The sequence below is a fragment of the Alligator sinensis genome, unplaced genomic scaffold (genome assembly GCF_000455745.1).
Source record: "Alligator sinensis unplaced genomic scaffold, ASM45574v1 scaffold313_1, whole genome shotgun sequence".
Taxonomy (NCBI): Eukaryota; Metazoa; Chordata; order Crocodylia; family Alligatoridae; genus Alligator; species Alligator sinensis.
The window spans coordinates 1,997,481-2,020,140 of record NW_005841939.1 but is presented as its reverse complement, the minus strand read 5'-3'; the positions used below and the strand labels follow the sequence as shown (position 1 = coordinate 2,020,140).

At 41.5% G+C, this 22,660-nt stretch overlaps 1 long non-coding RNA gene across 2 annotated transcripts in view; it reads right to left on the bottom strand.

The window, feature by feature from the left end:
* Positions 1-2,970: 2,970 nt before the first annotated feature.
* The window catches only part of LOC102384927, a 37,400-nt gene continuing 17,710 nt past the window's right edge, over positions 2,971-22,660 (bottom strand). For both annotated transcript variants that reach the window (XR_323373.3, XR_003093110.1), the window contains exons 4-6: positions 5,408-5,626; positions 4,672-4,873; positions 2,971-3,096 (exon numbers count right to left, since the gene is read on the bottom strand). This is a non-coding gene — a long non-coding RNA (uncharacterized LOC102384927). The remainder of the gene's footprint in view (positions 3,097-4,671; positions 4,874-5,407; positions 5,627-22,660) is intronic.

Here is a 22,660-nt window from a genome sequence, read left to right as displayed (position 1 = left end):
GCAGACCCTAAAACAGGTTTTTCATCTTTTTAGACTTGAGGCATGCTTTCATGACATCTGTGAATTAAGTGGCAGCCCATTTGAAAAACTAATACAAAGAGGAATCTTCCAGTAAACAGAGAAGTTATCTGTCAGTCTGTAGATGATTGATTAAGCTGACTTGAGATCTGCTTGTTCGACTGTGGACACTGCAAATAGTTCTGGGTGGAAGTAGATCCTGGTGATGTCAGGTCACAGCTCTGCTCTTTTCATTGATTTCCTTCACTATCTGCCTCCATAACAAGGCAAGTTTGCCCAAAATGATACCTTGTCATACATCACAGCACCACTAGGGAGGATTCGGTGCTTGCATCTCCTCGGTATTGATGTTAATATCACATCTCTTCTCTTACCCACCTCTAGAGTGACGACTATCAGTGAGTTGGGAGTATAGGACCTGTTTTGGGAGCTGGTTGTCAAGCATCCTTATGACATGCTCTAACCAACAACATTGGTCTTGTATAAACATGCCTTTATGCTGCTGGTGTTTGCCTGAGCCAGAACACAAGTTCATTTTTCTGTCCTTCCAATTAATATAAAAGATTTTCCTAAGACATCTCCTCACTGGAGCCTGCACTTATCTTACTTATCTCCTCTCTCCCAGAGGCACACTTCAAAGGCTGTCATGGCACCCCAGGATGCCATGGCATATTGGTTGATAATCACTGCCCTAAAGAGACAAGCAAAATAAAATACCATGGGAGACCCAAAGGAAAGTTGTGAATATGTTTTTGTTTTGTTTTACATTTGGTGGGGGGCTTTTGTTGAAATACATCCACATTTATGAACTTTGTGAAATAAATATATTTCAATTTGCTTGCAAAAATACTAACTTGTTATCTGTTTATGATTCAGGGACTGACATTACGTAGATCTCTTACTCCGAGCCCAGATTGATAGATTAAACTCTTGCTAATGTTGAGGTTACTGGCAAAACTCCCACACAGTTCGTGGCGCTGGAATTTCACCTATTATCTCTATTTTTCATTCCTATCTATCCAAATACTAAAAATATTCTTTTACTGAGAAAAGTGAATGATTTCTAACTACTACAAGCTATCAATAAAGAATACTTTTTAGAACAGAATGTGAAATAAAAGTATATTCTGTTTAAATCTTAGAATTTGAACATTACCTGTATGACCTTCTATGAATGCATTTGTCTCATGTTTGTAAGAATTAAGAGGAAATACAAAAGTACAAGCATAAATCAATAAAAAATACTCTTTAATAAAATCACTGTAATGAGTCTTAGCATAAACAGCGTTATCTCTGAAAAAGAAATAAGCTTCATTATCAGATCTCTCCTTTCTCTTTGAGTCATACTTTGCTCAGAAGCAATGGGGAGGAAAGTTAAGTCTTTGGTATAGTATAGATAGCCAGTGCACATCAATACTGTGTTGGAATGTACACGGGGTTACTGCCATGAAAATGAATGGCCTATATGCTTCTGCTTTGTCTGCACCTAGAATTTAATGGCTGTGAGAGTACTATTTTTCAAAGGATGGAGTAAGTGAGTCGGCAAGATTTCCTAGCCTAGTCTGATGCAGTGTAAACATGCCCTTATGAACACTGTATTAGGACTATTCATGCAAGTAGATTGGGTTATATGTAGGCCTAAAGCCGGAAGTGCTGATCTAAGACAAGAAAGTGTTTATCTTGTATGTTCAATGTAATATGGCTCCCCCAGCAAACAGATCCATATTTAGTAAACTGTCTTGCAATTTTTGCTTACAAGGCTGAAGTGATCAGAGCTAAACATCCTTTACTGTTGTTATTACCAATAAACTTTATCACTATATTCTTTTTTTACTGTGTTAATTGTGGACCTATGCACAACATTTTTATAGATTCATGATCTGATTTATCACCATATTTGTGATATGTTAATTCTAGGAGTCGGAATAATGCTTTTATAATGGTTGGCCCTATTTTATAATTATATTCTCATTTCTGTTATTTTTGTTTAAATTTATATTATGGTTGTATATCTGTTATGTTGTTTTTGGGAGCATGACTTTCAGGCAGAATCCTTTATAAATTGAATTGAATTGAATTGAATTGAATGTTCAACGCCATTAGGTAATAAAGAGGGAAGAGAATAATTCTGTTCTTATGTGACAATGTTCTGACACTGTTGACTCAGGTTAACTCCTTAGCATGACAAGTATAAATACAACTGGAAGCAATGGTAATGATTACACAGTACTGTGAATCCCATTGGTGCTGATGTATTTCCTGATATTGTATGTGTGCAACTAATTTGAGTCATACACAAAATGAAGGAAAAACAATTCAAGGAATATTCAAATTTCTAACTCTCTGGGCACATCTATATGTGCTGATTTAAGGTGCTTTAGCTTGATTTAAGGCACATTAAAGGCACACATCTACACATGTGTGCCCATAATGTGCCTTAAAAATGGCAATTTTAGGCTATTTGCACCTAAATGTGATACCTGCAAAAGCAAAAGCAGGTATCACATTTAGGTGCAAATAGCTAAAGCGCAGTAATACACATGTAGATGCATTAAGGTGCATTAATCCTGTGTATTGATTTGGGACTAACTTTAGTCCTACATCAGTCCGTGCACATGGCATTAATGCGCTTTAACACATGCATGTGTAGACACACACCTAAATCGCCTGAATGCTCATTAAGCTAATACGCATTAAATATAGGAGTGCCTAAATGCACATGTAGACATGTCCTCTGATATGAAAATTTACAACAAAGAGCATTTAATAATAAATAAATGCTTGTAGAATCACAGAGACTACTAATCATGATCTAGTCAGACCTGTACTATCCAAGTTATGGAATTTTACTCAATAATTCCTGCAGTAGAAAGAATTAATTTTTAATGGTTTACTGAAATTTATTTTTCATAAACTTATTATTTGACTTTAATCATTTTAGATCTTTATTGAGAAAATATGAAAAAGTTACATCGTTCCTCTGCTACATATTGACAACTGAACTCTTTCAGTGGTTGTTAGCCATAGGTCACTTCGAAGCATCCACAGAATTTTTTTCCTCAGGATGAAAGAGACATCCTTGATAAACAGGAACAAATAAGCAAAATGAGTCACATATAATTAGAAACAAAGGTTATGGTTCTCAATTAAGGCTGATTAACATTTGTAAACCCTGAATTAGTTTCCTTATCCTGTTTTCTGTATGACTTTTTTCCCCTAGTCCACCCATCAATTTTATAATTAAAAAAACAGCATTAGTAAATGGGGTGAAATGTCCATTTGCTGCTTATGTAATAGACGCAAACCTCCTTCTCTATTGTGAAGGCCAATTAGGAGACAATTCTGTCCCTCAGTCTTACAAATAACATAGCTTACCCGTGAGTCTCCATTTCCTTTTGGAAAAGTAGGTAGTTTGCAAACACCTACGGTTGTTCATCACCATTTTGAAAAGTCTTTTTATTTTTTTAAGTATATTTTTCTACTCTGGGGTCCTAGAACAATCTGAAGATTTTCTTGTATCCTTTTGTTGTTGCTATTGTTGTTTTATTTTACAGATTACACATCAGCATTAGACTTGATGTCACTGAAATGCTTGCAAATAATAAGATCTTTGTTCCCTTTCCTACTGATATTATTATTAAGTATTTATATAGTACTACAAATGGACACAGCACTTCACAAAATACAAAAGGAAGTATGGGTTGGATGAATGAACTGTAAGGTGGATAGAAAGCTGGCTGGATTGTCAGGCTCAATGGGTAGTGATCAATGGCTTGAGGTCTAGTTGGCAGCCAGCGGAGTGCCCCAGGGGTAAGTCCTGGGGCTGGTTTTGTTCAATAACTTTATTGACGATCTGGAAGATGGGATGGATAAGCAAGTTTGCAGATGACACCAACCTGTGGGGTGGAGTAGGGCTAGGATTCAGAGTGACATAGACAAATTGGAGGATTGGGCCAAAAGAAATCTCATGAGCTTCAACAAGGACAAGGGCAAAGTCCTGTACTTAGGACAAAAGAATCCCATGCACTGTTACAGGCTTGGGACCAACTGGATAAGCAGCAGCTCTGCAGAAAAGGACCCAGGGGTTACAGTGGATAATAAGCTGGATATGAGTCAGCAGTGTGCCCTCGTTGCCAAAAAGACTACGAGAATACTGGGCTGTACTAGTAGGAGAATTGCCAGCAGATTGAGGTAATTAATTATTTCCCTCTGTTCTGCACTGGTGAGGCCACATCTGGAGTAATGTGCCCCACAAAAGGCCCAAATAGAAAGGATGTGGACAAATTGTAGAGAGTCCAGCAGAGGACACTGAAAATGGCTAGGGGTCTGGGGCACATGACTTATGAGGAGAGGCTGAGGAAACTGGGCTTATTAGGCTGCAAAAGAGAAGACTAAAGGGGGAATTGATAGCAGCCTTCAACTACCTGAAGGGTGGTTCCAAAGAGGATGAATCTAGACTGTCTTCAGTGGTGGCAGATGAGAGAACAAGAAGCAATGGTCTCAAGTTGCAGCAAGGCCTTGCTCTTCCAAAACATCATAAGAATAGAATCTTGACGTATATATGAAGGAGACACTTGTCCCCCGGCCAGAAACTACCAAATATTATGTATTGTACCAAATAAGTAGCAATTATTTTTTGTCACAGATGCTCACTTTTTACTCATAGTGGAAGTATGTTCAAAAGGTTTCTTCCTACTGCTCTTTTCCATTTTAAGTGCATGATGATCTCATGAGGTGTGAGACTAGTAGCCCAGGCTACTATGGTGAAGTAAGATATGAGTAAGCTCAGGGGTTGATGGGATGATAAGAATTGCATAGCGACTTTAGAAGTTTCAGAATTTGTTTCTGTTCCATACTGGAATGGAAAGAAAAACTTTAATAGAAATGTATTTATGTATTGTATTGATTTATTAGATTTATATTCTGCCCTATTCAAAAGGCTCACAGCACCTTACAATAAATATACAAACAACCCATAGTTGGATTCCCTAACACCCTCACCCAAAACTTGAAACCTCCAACTCCTTCCCCACCCTCCACAACTACCAGTTTCCTGCCTAAACTCCAATACAAATAAACCCCATGGCCTTTCTTTACCATGCATTCCAACTTCCATTTAGATCCATAAGACCTTTTCCTACTTCCTCTACTCCCTTCCCACCCATTTTCATTCCCCCACCTTGTTCCCAGGGGAAATCCCCCCACCTTCCCCCAATGTCCCTTCTAAGCCTGCACCCCGTATCCTCCCCATCCCTGCAACAAACACAACATTGAATTAATTTTAACAAAAAAGGGAAAGAAAGATCCTTCCTCCCCTCCTCAGTCAGTGCTGAATGGTGCCTATAAACATCACCCTTAAGCAGTGCCTAAACCTCAGAGTGGTACCTACCCAGGGAGGGCGGTTGCCTTTATTGCATCTGCAGAGTAACCAGGACTTTCTTCCTCCTTCTGGACACCCAAGAGGGTGTCTGATCTGATAAGGAAGGGAGTGATATCAGCAGTTCTTCATCTCAGGGAGGTCTACTAGCTCTGCAGTGCTTGCTGGGTGGCTGGGTCTTTCTCCCTTCCTTTGGGAAATGGAATCGTGTGCATCACTCTGTGGCCTGGTCTGTAAAAGACACAAGTCTGAGTTGATATTCTATTTGCTGCAGAAGAGGGTTTTTATCACAGTTCAGGGACTTCAACATGGTTCTTCCAGTCTCTTAGGCGGTAACCTAACCACCCAACGTTAGAGCCTTTCATGCTTTGTTTACCCTTTTCTCAGGGGAAACATCATATTTCATCAAAAAATGTTCTTACAAGGGCTATGTAAGCTCTCTGACAGTTCCATTCTCTTCCCTTTTGAACTAAAAAATATGCAAGAGTCTTCCAAAGATTGCTGTAAAACAAGAAAGTACAAATTACAGCCTCTCATTTCAACAGTCTTATAGTGTGAGCACCAGAGGGAGAGTGTGGTTTCCATAAGAGTAGAGATTTCCAATAAAAAACAGGAAATTATTATCTACATGCTCAAAGCACACTTACCTGCAGCTCCCACAGACTCCAAATATAGCCAATTCTCTGTTACTACAATAAGGTAGTGTAGAGAACAGAGCAGTCTCAGTTACAACGAAAATATTTTTTTCTTTGAACTGGAGCTCATGGAGACTGTTTGACTCTTGGAGTTCCCCCTGCCTCCTTCGTATACAGGCTATCTCACACTTCCTAGTGACACAGCACAAAGGGCAAGAGCCTCCCGTATGATAAGGCTGGCTCCACTGAAACCAATTCTCTGTGTGTTGGGATGCTCTGGGGACACAGCATCATCATAACAGCTCCCACCTGGCTGAAATTGGGTGAAAAATAGAAGTATTTCTTGCAAAAATTGTCCCTGTTCCTTATTGAAATATATCATCATTTCAACGAACTCAATATCATAGCTGCTCTCCTTATGTCCTGGATTGAGCAGGGCAGCTCAGTAATTAGCTTGAATATGTTAAATAAAAAGATGTTTCTAGTCATAGCTGACTATGGGTGCATCTACACATGCTATTAATGTGACTGAATATACTCTGACTCAATTTTAGCTGGTGTAAACTAATCCCTATGTCATGTCTACATGTGTGTTTAAGCGCAGTAATTTACTGTGGCATAGGATAGTACCTGTGTCTGACAGGACTATCCTGTCAGAGTAAATTAATTTACTGCACACTAATTGTGGTTCACATGTAGACAGCGATGTTTTACTATACAGTAAATTAGTCTAATGAGCAGTAAAGTGCATGCGTGACGTAGAGTAAGCTGTCTTGGGAACATAGTGTCCAGGGAGTGTGGCATCCTGGGAGACACTCTGAGTGAGGCAGCAGGCAGGAAGAACTTCCTGCTGGCAGCTGCCTCACCCTGGCTGTCTCCCAAGAAGACATCCCAGGATGTCACACAAGGTTAAACCCCAGATCTTTGCAAGGGCAGTAGCAAGACTGTTACTTCTTACTCTAAGAAGCATTTTTATATATGGTCCTGTAAATTAGTGTTTTTTCCACTTCCCAAGCCTCATCAAGATACTACCAGCAGCTCACCTCCTATTTCAGGCACAAGCTACAAAACTCAGCCAATAGCTATGGCTGTGAAAGTGTTAACATTGGACTCCACCCTTTTAGCTTATTAAACCAGACACAAGTGGTAGCCATCTTGGCAGCTGCATGCATACACAATGTTTTCCGGGATTCCAGGAGTGCTCCTTTTCCAAAGAAGAAAACATCTTTCCTGCTTAAAACACACGTGAATTTTAGGGGGCTGAAAGTTGTGGAAAAGATGTGTTGTATAGGAGAAAATATGGTATTTGTTATTTAGTTGTGTATTTTCTGCTGAGGTAGACACATCTCGCCAGCTGGATCGCTAGTGTGTTATGCGTGATGCCATATTAAGATTTCATTTCTTGTTTCTATGTTTTCAGCTCAAACCTTCTGTGGAACAAGGCCATACATTTTAAAGATTGTCCTGAATATAATCATCATTTGAAATGGGATGTACCTATGATAAGTATCTATGGCTCTCTGTAGTAGCATATCTCATCTGATCAAATTCACTCTAGTGTCAGCTGGTTGGCAAAGGTATGGTAATGAGAACTGAGTCATGTGTCACAAAAAGACAGTTATACCTACCAATTTTACTGATCTCACATCCAAAAAAGATTGTTTCAAGATACCATACTGAGGTGCCTATTGGATAAATCCTGCAAGTTGCCAAAATGCAGTTCCCACTGAAGTCAATGTTTACTGTGGGGAACTCACTACATTACAGATTCTGATGAAGGCTAAAGTGATGAACTGACTAAGGAATTGCCTTTTCTCACCTGTTATATAATGTAGCAGCATGCACAACAGACGCAGTTCTTTCCTTGCTGATATCCTAGTCCCTTCTCCCTACCTTCCCCAGCAGTATAAGGCTGTTAGGTGTTGTCCTTTTTCTCAGGATGGCCAGCTGTTGCTGTACCTTTAAATCTGACAGAGACTGCAGCCCTAAAATAGCAATTTTACAAATAGCTGCATCTTGCTACGTCGTTCATTCATCTGGGAAGGCCCTAAACTCCTACTTCCTAATTTTGTAGCCCACTCATTCTTGATGAATTAATTTCGGGGGGGATTGCTGAATCTTTCTGCCTTCTGGGGTTAGGGCAATTTCTCCAGTATCCTGTTTCAGGAGTGCTGAGCAGACTTGACTACAATATATTTGCAGCGTTGCACTACTCAGCCCATAACATGTCAAAAATCTTTGTACTTTTTGGAACAAGAAAATTGTCCGTAAGGTCTAAAAATTGTTACTGGCTTTATTTATAGAAACTTTCATTTTAGGCTGTCATAGATTCATAGATTGTAAGGCCGGAAGGGACCTCGGAAGATCATCAGGTCCAGCTTCCTGCACCAAGCAGGAAAGATAACTGGGGGTCAGGTGACCCCAGCAAGGAGACTGTCTAGTCTCCTCTTGAAGATTTCCAGGGTTAGTGATTACACCATCTCTGGAAGGAGCTTATTCCACAGTCTGGACACCCTGACTGTGAAGAAGTTTTTCCTAATGTTGAGCCCAAATCCATCTTCCAGGAGTTTGTGGCCATTACTCCCGGTTTTCCCCTTGGGTGCCCTGGTGAAAAATTGCTCACCGAGCCCTTAATGTACTGTAAGCTGCTACCAGATCCCATCTCAGCCTTCTTTTCTTCAGGCTGAAGAGCCCCAGATCCCTCAGCCTTTCATAGATTTCATAGATTTCATAGACATTAGGGCTGGACAGGACATCAGGAGATCATCGAGTCCAGCCTTCTGCCCGAAGGGCAGGAAGTCAGCTAGGGTCAAAGGATCCCAGCCAGATAAGTGTCCAAACACTTCTTAAAGCAGTCCAGAGGAGGTGCTTTCAGCACCTCTGGAGGGAGCCAATTCTAGGCCTTGGGGGCTTGGACAGTAAAGAAGTTTTTCCTTATGTCCAGCCTAAAACTATCTTGGAGGAGTTTGTGATCATTGGACCTTGTCACCCCTTGGGACGCTCTGGTGAACAGGTGTTCCCCCAGATCCTAATGCAAACCTCTGATGTACTTATAGGCTGCCACCAGGCCCCCCCTGAGCCTATGCTTTTCCAGGCTGAAGAGTCTTCATAGACATTAGGACTGGAAGGGACTTCAGAAGATCATTGAATCCAGCCCACTGCTCCAGGGGCAGGAAGTCAGCTGGGGTCATAGGATCCCAGCAAGATAAACATCCAAATTTCTCTTGAAGGCATTCAAAGTAGGTGCTTGAACCACCTCTGATGCCAGGCTATTCCAGACCTTGGGGGCTCGGACAGTAAAGAAGTTCTTCCTTATGTCCAGCCTGAAATGGTCTTGGAGGATTTTATAACCATTGGACCTTGTCATCCCTTGGGGCACTCTGGTGAACAAATGTTCCCCCAGATCCTGGTGAATACCCCTTATAAGGTTATAGGTGACCATCAGATTGCCCCTTAGCCTGCACTTTTCCAGACTGAAGAGTCCCATAGCTCTCAGCCACTCATCATAAGGTCTGTTTTCCTGACCTCTGATCATGCACATGGCTCTCCTCTGGACTCTCTCTAGCTTCTTCACATCCTTCTTGAATTGTGGAGCCCAGAATTGGTTGCAGTACTCCAGCTGCAGCCTCACCAAGGCTGAATACAATGGGAGGATGGCATCCTGAGATTTACTTCAGAAGCATCAATGGATGCAAGCCAGAGTTTGGTTTGCTTTACCAGCTGTGACATCGCATTGGTGGCTCATGTTCATCTGGTGGTCAGTCATGACCCCCAAGCCTCTTTCAGCCTTGGTGCTAGCAAGTGTAGTACTGTCGAACCTATAAGTGTGCTGCAGGGTTTTTTTTCCCAAGGTGGAGTACCTTACATAAGTCAGTATTGAAAGTCATCAGATTTGTATCTGCCCACTTTTTCAGCCTATCCAAGTCAGCCAGGATCACCAGCCTATCCTCCGGTGTGGATACTCTACCCCAAAGTTTGGTGTCATAGGAAAACTTGGCCAGTCCACTTGTGATACCTGTATCCACATCATTGATAAATATGTTAAAGAGAACAGGTCCAAGGACAGAGCCTTGGGGGACACCACTGGTCACAGAGCACCATGATGATTTGCTTCCATCAACCAACATGCTCTGAGTCCAGCCTTGGAACCAATTCTCCAGCCATCAGACTGTGATATAGCTGAGACCACAGTTGACCAATTTTTCTAAGAGGAGATCATAGGACACCAGATCAAAGACTTTTTTGAAGTCCAGATATATGACGTCAATCTCTTCTCCCTTGTCCAGGTGATATGTCACCTGGTCATAGAAGGAAATGAAATTGGTCAGGCAAGACCTACCCACAACCAACCCATGCTGGCTGTCACTCAGGATGTTGCCATCAGCCATCTTGTCAAGAATGGACTCTTTGATGATTTTTTCCAAAATCTTACCAGGGATTGAGGTCAAGCTGATTGGCCTGTAGTTTCCTGGATCTACTTTCCTCCCTTTCTTGAAGATTGGGACCACATTGGCCTTCTTCTAATCTTGAAGGTACTTCACCTGAGTGCCAGGATGGGCGCTCATTTTCTTGTATGGCTTGCTGTGTAAGACTCTGATCATATGGGTGGCTCTTCTTTGGACTCTCTGAAACTTGTCTACATCCTTGTTAAAGTGTGGTGCCCAGAAGTGGATGCAGTACTCCAACTGTGGTCTCATCAGTGCTGAATAGAGTACAAGAACCACCTCCTTGGTTTTGCTAGACATGCATCGATTGGTGCATGCCAGAGTATTATTTGCCCTACTGGCTACAGCGTCACGCTGCCAGCTCATATACATCCTGCGGTCTATTATTACCCCCCAGATCTCTTTCATTCGTGGTGCTAGTCAGTTTGGTGCTGCCAAGCCTGCAGGTGTGTTGGGGGTTGCTTGTTCCGAAGTGGAACACTTTTCATTTCTCGACGTTGAACTTCATCAGATTCCAATCTGCCCAACTTGCTAGCCTGTCTGGGTCTGCCTGTATCTGTAGCTTATCTTCTTAGGCTCTTTAATTTAAATTTATTGAACCAAGCCCTGCTAATTATTCACCTTCAAATGAATCCATCTTTTTCTATGTTCTTTCACTAAAAGAAAAGCTTTGCTCACATTCTAATCCCTAAATATGAATGGCATGCTCAAATTCATAGGACACCTCAAAGATTCTGCATCTCTCCCCTTTTGCCTGTGAACTTTTAAGTATCTGCTTATACTGAATCACAGGGGTTCATAAAGGCTATGTTGTAAGCTTCCATTGCAGCTTTTCAACTCATTTTGTACCCAGCTAATTGTAACCATTTGCCAATTAGTTAAAACAGGGTCCAGCTACACAAGCTGCTCACTGCACAGTTACTCTGTAGTCATTTATTACTTGCATAACCAAATACTCAATGACTGCACAGTAATGCTGGTTAGTGCCCAAGAGCATCCCAGCATGGTTGCCTAGTGATGCTTACTGTGCAGAAGCTTGTTACTGCTGCACAGAAGCGTTACATCATGGTTCATGCCTGGCCATGCTACTGTGCAGTAGTAATGAGCTACTGTGCAGTAAGCATCTCATGTAGATGTGGCCACAGAGGCATATCTAGAAAGGGGCAAGCAAGGCACCAGCTTTGGGTGTTGATTTATAGGGGCACCAGAATGGCAGCCCTTGGGGAGCCTGCACGACTGCAGCTGGTATGTGAGGATTCTGTTGCCAGTCACAACAGCCCAAGTCTGTACCACTACCGTTGTTGCCACAACTTGAGCTCACAGCACTGCCAGCACCACTACCACCTCAGCAGCAGCACCCCCTGCATTCTACAGTGAGCAGCTTACTAGTTCCCTACTCCTGTACTCACCCCCCGACTCCTCCAAGGGCACCAAAATATCTAGGAACACCACTAATTTAAAGTATGACTAAAGAATATTATCCCTTATGGCTAATTCTTCCCTTCCCCCAAATTCCCACATCTCAGTTTAGAATTTATCTATTGCTGCCAGTGCTGCACGCATCATAAATCCCCACCACATTCTGTAATCCCACACAACACAAATGCAGAATGCTCCTTTTTAAGTGCACCTTTAGGTCGTGTAGTGTAGGATACTGCCCCTCTCCACTATGACTGAGCAAGTTGGTTGACTGCTGGGAACAATGGGGCCTTAATCCTTCTTCCACTGAACACAATGGAATGCAGGGACTGCTGTTCTAAACCAAATCTGCAGTTCATGTAGTCAAACATGCCACCTCTGTTGGCAATTAGCAACAGCCATTGTTAATTGACTTAAATGAGAGTAGACTCTTAATAGATAGTGCTAATCTTGTCTGTTATAAATACCATAAAATCACTGTTATCCTCCCCACTTCTGTGAGAAAAGAAGGTTTTCTATGGAAAACAAGAAATGGATAGCTTACTTCTCTTAAGTGTGAGAAATTCTTAAATGATAAACCAACCAGAAGTTATATAACCAAGCACTCTTTGAACAAAGATACTTATTTCAGCAGCTAAAATCAATAACATAGGCAACTGGAGTCTCTTTGTTCATTCTTCTGTCTTTGATAGACATACAAGGATACAGTATTCATTCTTGAAAAAGCCATTGCTTTACTGCATTTGTCTGATTTTACGGTAAGAACACCAATCAGTGGCCTTTTTTATTTTGTAACCCGTATTTATTCATGTTACTGAATAAGTAGACAAGCAGAGAAAATACTTTTTAACCCCCCCACCTAGTATTATTGGTTTTGTGTGGCAGAAATCAGCGGTTACATCTGACATCTGTCACCTGAGTGGGCAAGGCCAAGGAGTGCCTTGTGTGGAGTACCTCATAAATCCACGCCATAGCAATTACAGTTTTACTGCTCTCAGTACTAATTTCCAGAATTGTATAGTAAATCATTGCTGAACTACTGTTTGCTTCTGTTTATTTAAGTAAAAATGAACTTTACTGACCCAAGCAACAAAAGGGGGACCACATCCATAGAAAGTGATGGTGTGAGGAAATCCAGGTGTCCCCTGTTCAAACTTAATAGATAACCAGGAAAAAAAATCACTATAGCAGCTGGATTATGTGATACCTTGGTCTTTTATCTAGTTCTGCAGCGGGAATGAAAAGTGTATAGACAATTCATATGGAAAAATGTCAGATTTATAACAAGTATGTTCAATATGTGGGCCTTAAGGAGACAGTAACACGCTTCTGTCTTTCAAAAGCCATCATTTTTGTTTGCTAAAGAAGTGATGAGATAGCCTATGCTTGGAATTCTTACCAAATCCTTGGCTAATACATTTTCCTTCACTGCACCCAAGCAGAGAAACGAATGTCATGGGACAGATTTTGCTACCCATGTACAGAAGTGCAAATCTACAGCAGTGTAACACCACTGACTTCAATGGAGTTACTCTGGTGATGGCAGCAAAAGATGCACTGTTACCGCAAATGAGATTTTGATTTAGAGTGTCACAGTCTCCTTTGCAATGCCCCTGCTGCTCTGGGGGAGCAAGAAATTCAGCTGTCTACCCCAGGTGCAGCATAGATTTTCCAACATGGTGGCACTTGCAGGAAGGGGGAATGTTGCTGGCCTGTGGTGCCTGCTTCTTCCTAAAGTCTTAATGTGGTGGTACAATGAATGAGCACAAGGGAATATAGGAGACTTATGCTACCTCCTCCCTGGTAACAGTACATACCTTGCCTATTAGCAGCGAGGACTAGAGTTTTCCACTCCTAGTCAGCCCTTGTCTCCCCAGAGCAGCTTGTTGGCAATTACACTGGCAACTTTAGAGGGCATCTAGTGCCTGAAAGTTCCCATCTGGCAGATAACCCAGACTGGAAACAGCTGAATCAGCCCCAACAGCTGACTGAGGCTAGGTACAGAGATTCAAAAAGCCCAAGCGAGAATCAAACTTAGGTAGTTAGAAGTTCCTCCCCTTGCCTCCTAAGTACACCTTTCAGCACGGGGTTTTGCCATCTTGGAACCAGAAAAATACCAAATTATATTCTAAAAAGTAAACGTCTAAAATATTAATTAATTTGATTTCAAAATATTTTTGCCCTGGTTTACATGTGTTTGCATAGTGTACACAGAGGTGATTGCACAATAGCTTAAAATGAAGCCGCATGCTTGTATATTGTGGGCGGAGTGGGTATAGGTTTGTGGGGGGCTGTAGGTGTGTGGATATGTGGTGTGTGGGTGGGTATGGGGTTTGTGGGGTGTAATGTGTAGGGGAAGGTGGCTGGGGTGTATGAGGGGGTATGGGTGTGGGGGCCTGTGTGTATGGTAATGCAAGGGGGGCTGTGGGTACATGTGTATGGTGGGGTGTGAGTGTGGGATGCGCCCTACAAACACACACTGCCCCTGCCTACACACACACACACTGCCCCTGCCTACACACAGAAACATACTCTCTGCCCCTGCCTGCACATGTGCATACACCCCCATACTGGTGGAGCCCCATGCTCCCCAGTCTGGCCATGCAGCCAGGAGCCATGTGGTGTTGGAGCAGGGCAGGGGCAGAAAGCAGGGAAATGGCTGGGGGTGGGTGGGGCTGGGCTCCTGCCTCCTGCTGCTGGCTCCCCCTCGGTGTTACTACCCCTGGCTCCTGACATCTTTGACAGGCAGCCAGGAGCAGATAAATATTTTCTAAATTCTTTAGGGGTCCCACAGGCTGGACAGAATGGCCTGGGGGGGCAAATCTGGCCTGAGGGCCATATTTTGCCTGCCCCAGTGTTATGGGTATAGACAGGTTTCCGATCACTTATACTGGTAAAAGTGTAACATCCATACTTGGCCTGAGAGAATGCACCAGTGAGTCTGTCCAGCTCACTAACAGGCTTCCCGGGGGGCAGGAGACAGCAGCTACAGAGCAGCCCCCTATTGCTCCCTGGCTGAAAAGTGTGTGTTTGTGGTAACTTTGTTGTGCTTCACCCAAGGAATGTGCATGTGTGCCTGCCCATAGCACTCCATGTTTTGGAGTGCTAAAAACTGTGTAGGGTGACAACAATAATGCCTGCCAGGGCTCTCAGATATATCTTTGTCAGGATAAGCTCTCTGCATGTAATGTATCAGGTTTTTTTAGGGTCTTGACATAGATTTCTGAGCTTTCTGTGGCTCATTTAGGCAAGAAATCCACAAAAAGAACAACTTCCATGTTCATGGCTTGCTATAAAAAATAGGAGGCACACCTTCTGCCTGACCTTGCGCAATGAATCACGATATGGTTCTCAGTAAAAAAAAATACAGAAAAGGATGCTCCAGAGGAAGGAATAACTTTAGATTTGTTTTGAGTTTGGTCTTTCAAATTCGCAGCTTGTGGGTATTATTTTTCCTAAGGTAAACATGTTAAAACTTAATAAGATGACAATAACAAGGGGAAAAAATAAACTGTCGGTTTTAAAGTGCATTAAAACGTGTTAGCAAGGGAATCATAAATCTTATTAAATCTTTTAAAACACATCCTTTATAGTCTTTTTTGTTAAAAACAGGGCAGTAAAAAACAAGGATTGCGTGACATGTTGGCATGTTGGCTTCTGGAAGCACTCTTGTTTTTTCAACCCCAGCATAGCCTATGTGAAGCAATGGCTTCTTAAGGGAACCTTAGAGGTGTGCTTGGGTATGCCAAAAGATGGGTGAGTAAAACCTCAATGTTTGTACTCTGTATATATGTGTAAGTAATTGCTGTTCTGGGGCTGCACTAACTTGCACAACCTCTGTCCTGTTAGTTTTATTTTTCCTAATGACATTTCTTTAAGATGGGAATGATGTTTTATTATGCCCATGTATCTTGTTATAAATGGAACAAGTTGATGGAAAGATAGCAGACAATGTGGTTGTCTGTGAATCTCGTGTCTAATGTCCCACCTCTATCTTGGTAGGACATTTTTTATTTTCAAGTGCACTGAAGTACAGGGAGCTGCTCTACTATTATCTCTCTTCATAAAGCATGTTCATAATGTTGGCTAATAAGCAACAGTTAACTTCTTTGAAAGCTCTGGGCCAAGATTAAAAATATCAATTCTAAGCACTGGATCTTGATAACAAAACCAGTAATTCAACACACTCACATTTTAAAAGAAGATAAATGCTTTGAAGAATCAGATGTGTTTACCTTTTTCCCTGTCACTGTCTCATCCATTGTTTGTTGGATCTGACATATAGTTGTCACTGGTTTTGTCCCATCCATTCCTCAGATAAATATGGCACTGTCAATGGTCAAAAGGCCAGTAGTTGTACCATTCTACATAGAAGTACCTTTTTGTAACTTCACACTTACAATTATATTCTATAAACTTGGTTTATTCTAGTCAACACTGGTGGTAAGGGAGCCAGATGTTGAGAATGTGCTTTAACAGGGTCTAGTTCAAGATTATGGGATTCATTCCTCAGAACCCCAAAGTTCCCTACTTTCCACTCCTAGTGCTACATGGACACCTTCAACCTGGGCTTCAGTAGTAAAGACACACAGCAAAGCAGTTAGAAGTAAAATAAAAATAAAACCTGAAGTTTTCACAGTTTTTCCCCTTGGGGAGAGAAAGGAAACCTCACGTGACAGCTATTAGTCACACCACTCAAATAACTATTGGAGGATGCTCAGATACCACAATGATATATAAAAACAAAATAGAAAAATAGAATATTTGGAACCTGTCCAAACATGGTGATTTCTTCACATCTACTTCTTTCTTGTAATCTCTCCTTTATTTATTGATAATGTTTTCTCTAATTCTCATTACTGTGGTGTGTGCACACCCGACAAAGGGTGAGACCTTCTAAAACTCTTCTGAAGTCAGGGGTTCTTCTATTCCTCATCAGTTCTGTGCTCAGATTTTCCTCAAATACCATGGGCTTCTTAATGGATCACTTGAATAAAAAATATATCACATGCTTGTTTTCTGGATTCAGAAATGTATGAAGAACTGAGCTGATGGGTCTGGAGCTGATTGTCAGGTTCATCAGGCCCCTATGAGACTCGATCACATAGGAAGCTTAAGTCATGTCAGACTTCTATGGGCGCATCTATGCAGTGAAATGCAGCACTATGTAGAGATACTTTTGAGTTTGCTCTGCATTCACCAGCTCTGGAGCCAAAAGCCATATAGCTGCATTACGTGGCTTTAATAAGAGGCTAAGACAGACAGCATGCTCTAAAATATGGCGCATATTGCACCAGAGTTTTTGCTCCCAGGTACCATGTCTTCACATGCTTCCAGATCTGCAGCATGTTGAGCCAGGTCAGAGCAGCTCTGGCTGTCAGGGAGCCTGGGCGGGGGGGTCACCCTGCCAGCCCAGGGCTGCTCCAACCTGGCTCAGCATGCTGCAGAGGGGCTGGCTGAGGCATGAGGGTGCTCTAGTGTGGGGCTGGCTGGTAGGCAGCTCTGCAGTAAAGCACCCTTATGCCTGTCAACGTCTACATGTGTGTTGCTGCACACTAAATAATGCCACCACATGCAGGATAGTACTTGTATTTATAAGTACTAACCTGCAGTGGAGTTAATTAGTTTCCTGGAGGCTAACAGGGCCATGCGTGTAGATGTTGAGACTTTACTGAAGAGCTAATTAGATAGCTCTGGAGTAAACATCTCATGTACATGAACCCCCTGTGTTTGCATATTCCGCACCTGGTTTGACCTTGTAAAATTTACAGTTTTCTCAAATTCATTTGCATTTTGATTTTACTCTAGATGTTTTGACAGCTTTTGTTTTTTATGTACTGATCAAGAAGAATTTTTCCAGGTATTTAGTACTTGATATCTGAAATTTTAGCTATGGTGATTGATGGGTTGTTACAGAAATCACAAGATTTTGCCATATTCACTTAGTGTAGTGATGATGATGTTGATGATGAAGCAAGTGTTGCCACACACATAAGTCAGAAGCATGAGGGCCAGAAAGCCAGCAGTGCATAGACTGGTCAATGTCAATAAGACCTTGGGTGCCTGAAGGTGGGCTAGATGATGTGGTTGGCTGTCTGAGCTTAATCAACACAGCCAATGTCATTGGAGAGGCCCCAGGAGTGCATGTTCACTTAAACTGTCCAACGCCCATTCTGAGATGGTTAAGAGCAGCCCAAGGGGTTCTGAGACTTCAGGCAGTAGTTGTTTTTCTGGCTTGTGACTACTAGGCTGGAATGCAAAGAATAGTTCGGCTCTTGGGCTTGAAGACCACGGGCCAGGGTAGCAGCTTGTCTCTGGATATCATGGTGGGGAATGCCTGAGAGGACTGTAGTTATAGTGATTATGACAAGGCATCAGGAACTATAACTATATTTGAAAAAGCTACTGGTGATTTTAAATATCTCAGGGTGAGGCAAGTTTAGAAATTTGAATTCTTTCCTTCGGAGCCACACAGGGCACATCTACATGAGACACTACAACTCCATAATGATGAGCTACAGTGACCTAGCGTTGGAGGGCGCTAACCATGATACCGCTGCTACTGTACAGTAGCAATGAGCTACTGTGCAGTAGGGTCAGAAATAACCCATGCAGTGCTGGGACTGCACAGTACTAGTGGTTACTGCATAGCTGGGCGCACGTGTAGTCATGACCACAGGCACTGTCTTAGATATGAGGATGATTATGGCTCCGGTAAGAATTATTTTCTGCAGGTCCTACTCCACCCCTTCCCCCCCCACAACAACATGCCTTGACCTTCTGAACATGCTCAGAAGGGATACATTCTGGCCATTTATGATCTATTGTGATCTGATTGGGCCCGGGAAAGTACATAAGCTCTGGGTAAGTCCCTGAAAAGTTACTCAAAGGAAAAAATGCAACTAGTGACAGTAGGAGGTCCCACTATTTACCCCAGTAGCCTAGTTGTAGGTCACAGAGTAGGGATTGAGACACTCAGATTCTAGGTGCTCTCACTCCGAGGGATTTTGAACCTACATTGCTCACTTCCCAGGAAGGGTTCTTACCATCAGGCATATACTACATAGGGTCAAGCGCCTGCTTTTGCCCACCTGTTGAAGACAGCCAAGAGCCAATGATATGTGGGGTGACAGGGAGAGAAAGCCTGAGGGAGTATGAGGCACTGCCATGGAGAGGAGGGAGCCCTATGTTCTGGCTCTGATAGTGTTTCTGTATCTTCAATGTAATAGTCTTTGGACATAATAGATAGTAGTTAGAATAGCTGCTGTGCCACTTGGAACAGGAGAAAGGACCCAGTAAGCTGTTGGGCTAAATTTGTTGGGGGACATACATGGAGTCACGTATGACTGTCAGAACAAGACACTAACCTGTGCTAAGCAGCCTGAAATGTCATACAGCCAACTTTTGCTACTAAATCATCTAAAGGTTGGTTTAGATGTGAATCCATCACAGTGCTAGGTGTGTATTAGCTGATATCTTGAGGTCCTTTCCAGCCCTATATTTCCCTGGTTTGATGATTATCTTGCATTCACACAAAATTGTGTTTTCATACTTGGTCACTGATACAAAAGATGTGGTCAGATCCTTGTCTGGTTCACTGCCAATGTTTCCAGACTCACGCATTTTTTCTGGATTTTTCTGAAAATGTTGTGCTCCTGTAGTAATGAGCAATATGCTATCAAATATGACTCCAAGAAATAAAATCTGTACTGGGGTGTGGAGGGGTACATAAGCTTGTCATTCATTTTCTGTTGAGGAGCAGAACAAACAATCTTTGGTCACTCCAAGCTTTGTAGGAAATGAAGATGAAACCTAGAAATAGAAGTGAAGGAAATTACTTTTAATTGTGAGTGCAAAACCAGTGTTGCCAGCTCTTGTGATTTTGTTATGTTTCATGATATTTCAAGCTTTTCTCCAGGAGGCAATTCATTGCATGGGGATCTTGGCTCTCTTAGTAAAATAAATAAATAAATAAATTTCCAGGTTTCATAGTTGCAGAAAAAAGTCTAAGAATATGAAACTACTGTGTTCAAAAGGCTCAGAAATGTGAAGCCAAATAAAATAACATTAGATGTTTAATAATAATGGTAGTAATACATTATTCTTATTCTTGTTGTTGTTATATTTTTAAAATGCCCTTAGGATTTGTGGGACATGATTCATGATTTTTTTTACATGTAGGTTAGCAATACTGGAATCTCAATTCATTGTTTGGGTTCTGAACAAAACCCAAGTCTGAACTGAAAGAGACTATACAAAAAATGAAATGTATCCATGGAATCCAGACAGTTGGGAAACTGAGAACCAGTGACCTCTTTGACTTTGCCTTTTCTGGGATTATCTCTTCAAAAGCAGATTCTTGGAGGTATTCTCTGTCCTTTAAATTGTTTCACTGAGAGTCATCTATCTATGTATCCATGCATAAGCACAAAAAATGGGAAATAATGGATCACTGACACATGATCTTTACATGGAAAAAAATCCATGTTGCACAGTGCACACTTTTTTCCCATAAAAAATAAAATGTTGGGAACTGTAAACACGTGGATGTGGCCCACAAAAATGTAATGTGTTAGTCTTTCCTCTACATTGTTTCACATATGAATGTTTTAAAAGGTAATAAAAAGTCTTACCAATTAAATCTTACAGTATATCACATTATACATTTTGGTAATAAAATATATAAGCACACTTAAATAGATATACATCTCTTTAGCCAATACATTTTATTGTTATGCTTAGCTTTGCAGCTGTTAACTGCTTTTCATGTAAAAGCCTTTTATGTTATTTCTGGCATCTGTGGCTTAGGTTTACATCAAATGTAACTTCTCTAAACCACTTTATTAACTTCAAAGTAAGGTGAAGTATTTAAGAATTAGAATGAAACATCTCCTTGTAACTATTTTTAAGAGAGTTCAGATTAGTGCTTTGGCACAATTTATTATTGTTGCAATACCATGACTCTACAGTGGGCTTCAACCAATAATACCACAGAACTCGCAACCTAGAGCTGTGCAGAAAACAGAATTTCTGTCCCATGGGAACTCTTAGTGGAACATACTGTTTTGTGTGGAAATAGGATGAAAAGTCAAATTACCGAATGTTTTTGCAGAACAAGAAATTCTGGAAATTCTTTATATGGAAATGTCAGAATGAAAAATTCTGACTTTTCATGATTTCAAAATGCCAAATCTGCAATGAAATATTTTGTTTCAAAATGTCCCTTAAAAAAAGGAAGAAACTTAATCAAACTTGATATTTTTCCACAAAAAATATCAATTTCAAGGAACTGCAGGAGTAGCCAAGACAATGTTTCAGTAAAAAGTTTTAACTAGTGCCATTACAAATGAGGCTCTCCTGTAATTGAAAAGGTCACAAAAGGTGCCACATATAAATAAATGAATGATGTCACAGTAAGGGGTTAGGTGACAGTTAATCATCTTCTCGTGTCCTTTTCATAAATTAGATGTTTTTCCAGAATTGTGCACAAGTGACATTTTTTTCCATTGCTGAAATGAGGTCCTCCTTCATACAGACTTCACTAAGGAGTCGGCAAATGAGCAAGTGCTCCATACTCTGTACTTCACCACACTCACATCAATTTATGTCATTAAAGTAGTCCCACTTGATCATATTTGTTTTTGATCTTCCAGTTTGCATGTGCAGGTGATTCAGGCATCACCATGTTAGCCAGTCTAGATCAGCCCCTCTGGAAAGGTCCTCCTGGGGTTCCAGGTCCATTTCAAAGCAGCTGATTGCATGTAATCTTTCCTTCCATAATCTCAGTTGCGCCTTGTCAGCTGTCGTGTCCAACAGCACAACACCGGTCACAAAACTCTTTCATGCTTTTAGCCATTTAGTTACTTCTATGTGACCATAAAATGGATGCCTGGGGTCTTCCATTTGCCTTGATCTTTCTTTTTAGCTCGCTACCTTTCTTCTGATATCAGGTGGTGCAATGTCAGCCAGTAAGTACAGGCTATCCTTTTGTGCTGGCTTTAGACATCCTGTTATTTCATGACAGCTGTTGTTTAGAACTGGGTCTAGTTTCTTGTCATGAACTGATTGTTTTCATATTGGACATGCATATTCTGCAGTGTAGTAACACAAGAGAATAGCAGTGGATCGTAATGTAGCTGGGTTCACTCCCCAGTTTGAGGTGACCAACTTTCAAAGTATGTTGTTGTGGGCACTGACTTTCCCTTTTATCTTCTCTACATGTGCTTTGAGCATAAGTGTTTGGTCCAATGTAACTCCCAAGTACACAGGTTTTGGATGATTAGTCAGTGGGATTCCATCCCAGGTGATGTTAATTTCTACTTGGCTTCTCCATGTTGTAGGTGAAAAACTGTAACCTGCGTCTTGGTTGGATTGGTGCAAAACTGGTTCTTATTGTAGTAATCTGAAAGGTTGCTCAGTGCATATAACAGTTAATGCATCTTGATAAATGAAGCTTGTTTTGTAATCTTTTCATATTTTTGGAAGGCTAAATTCACCCCTATGAATGAATGATCACAAGGAACCTGCACCTCTTAAATTTGGACCAGTTTCAAAGGGATTTAATGATGAGAAGTGTAACTGAGCAGGGCCAACAAGGGGTTGCCTTTTTATGTAGAGGAGTGCATAAAACAGCCACCACTACCACCAGTGCAACAGGTGGCGCTGCCCTGTGGTGGAGCTGTCCTGTTATGCCTCTGTAAATTATACATAAGCTTCATATGTAGGCCTTTTACACAGAGTGAAAGCCTTTTGCATGAAGACAATGA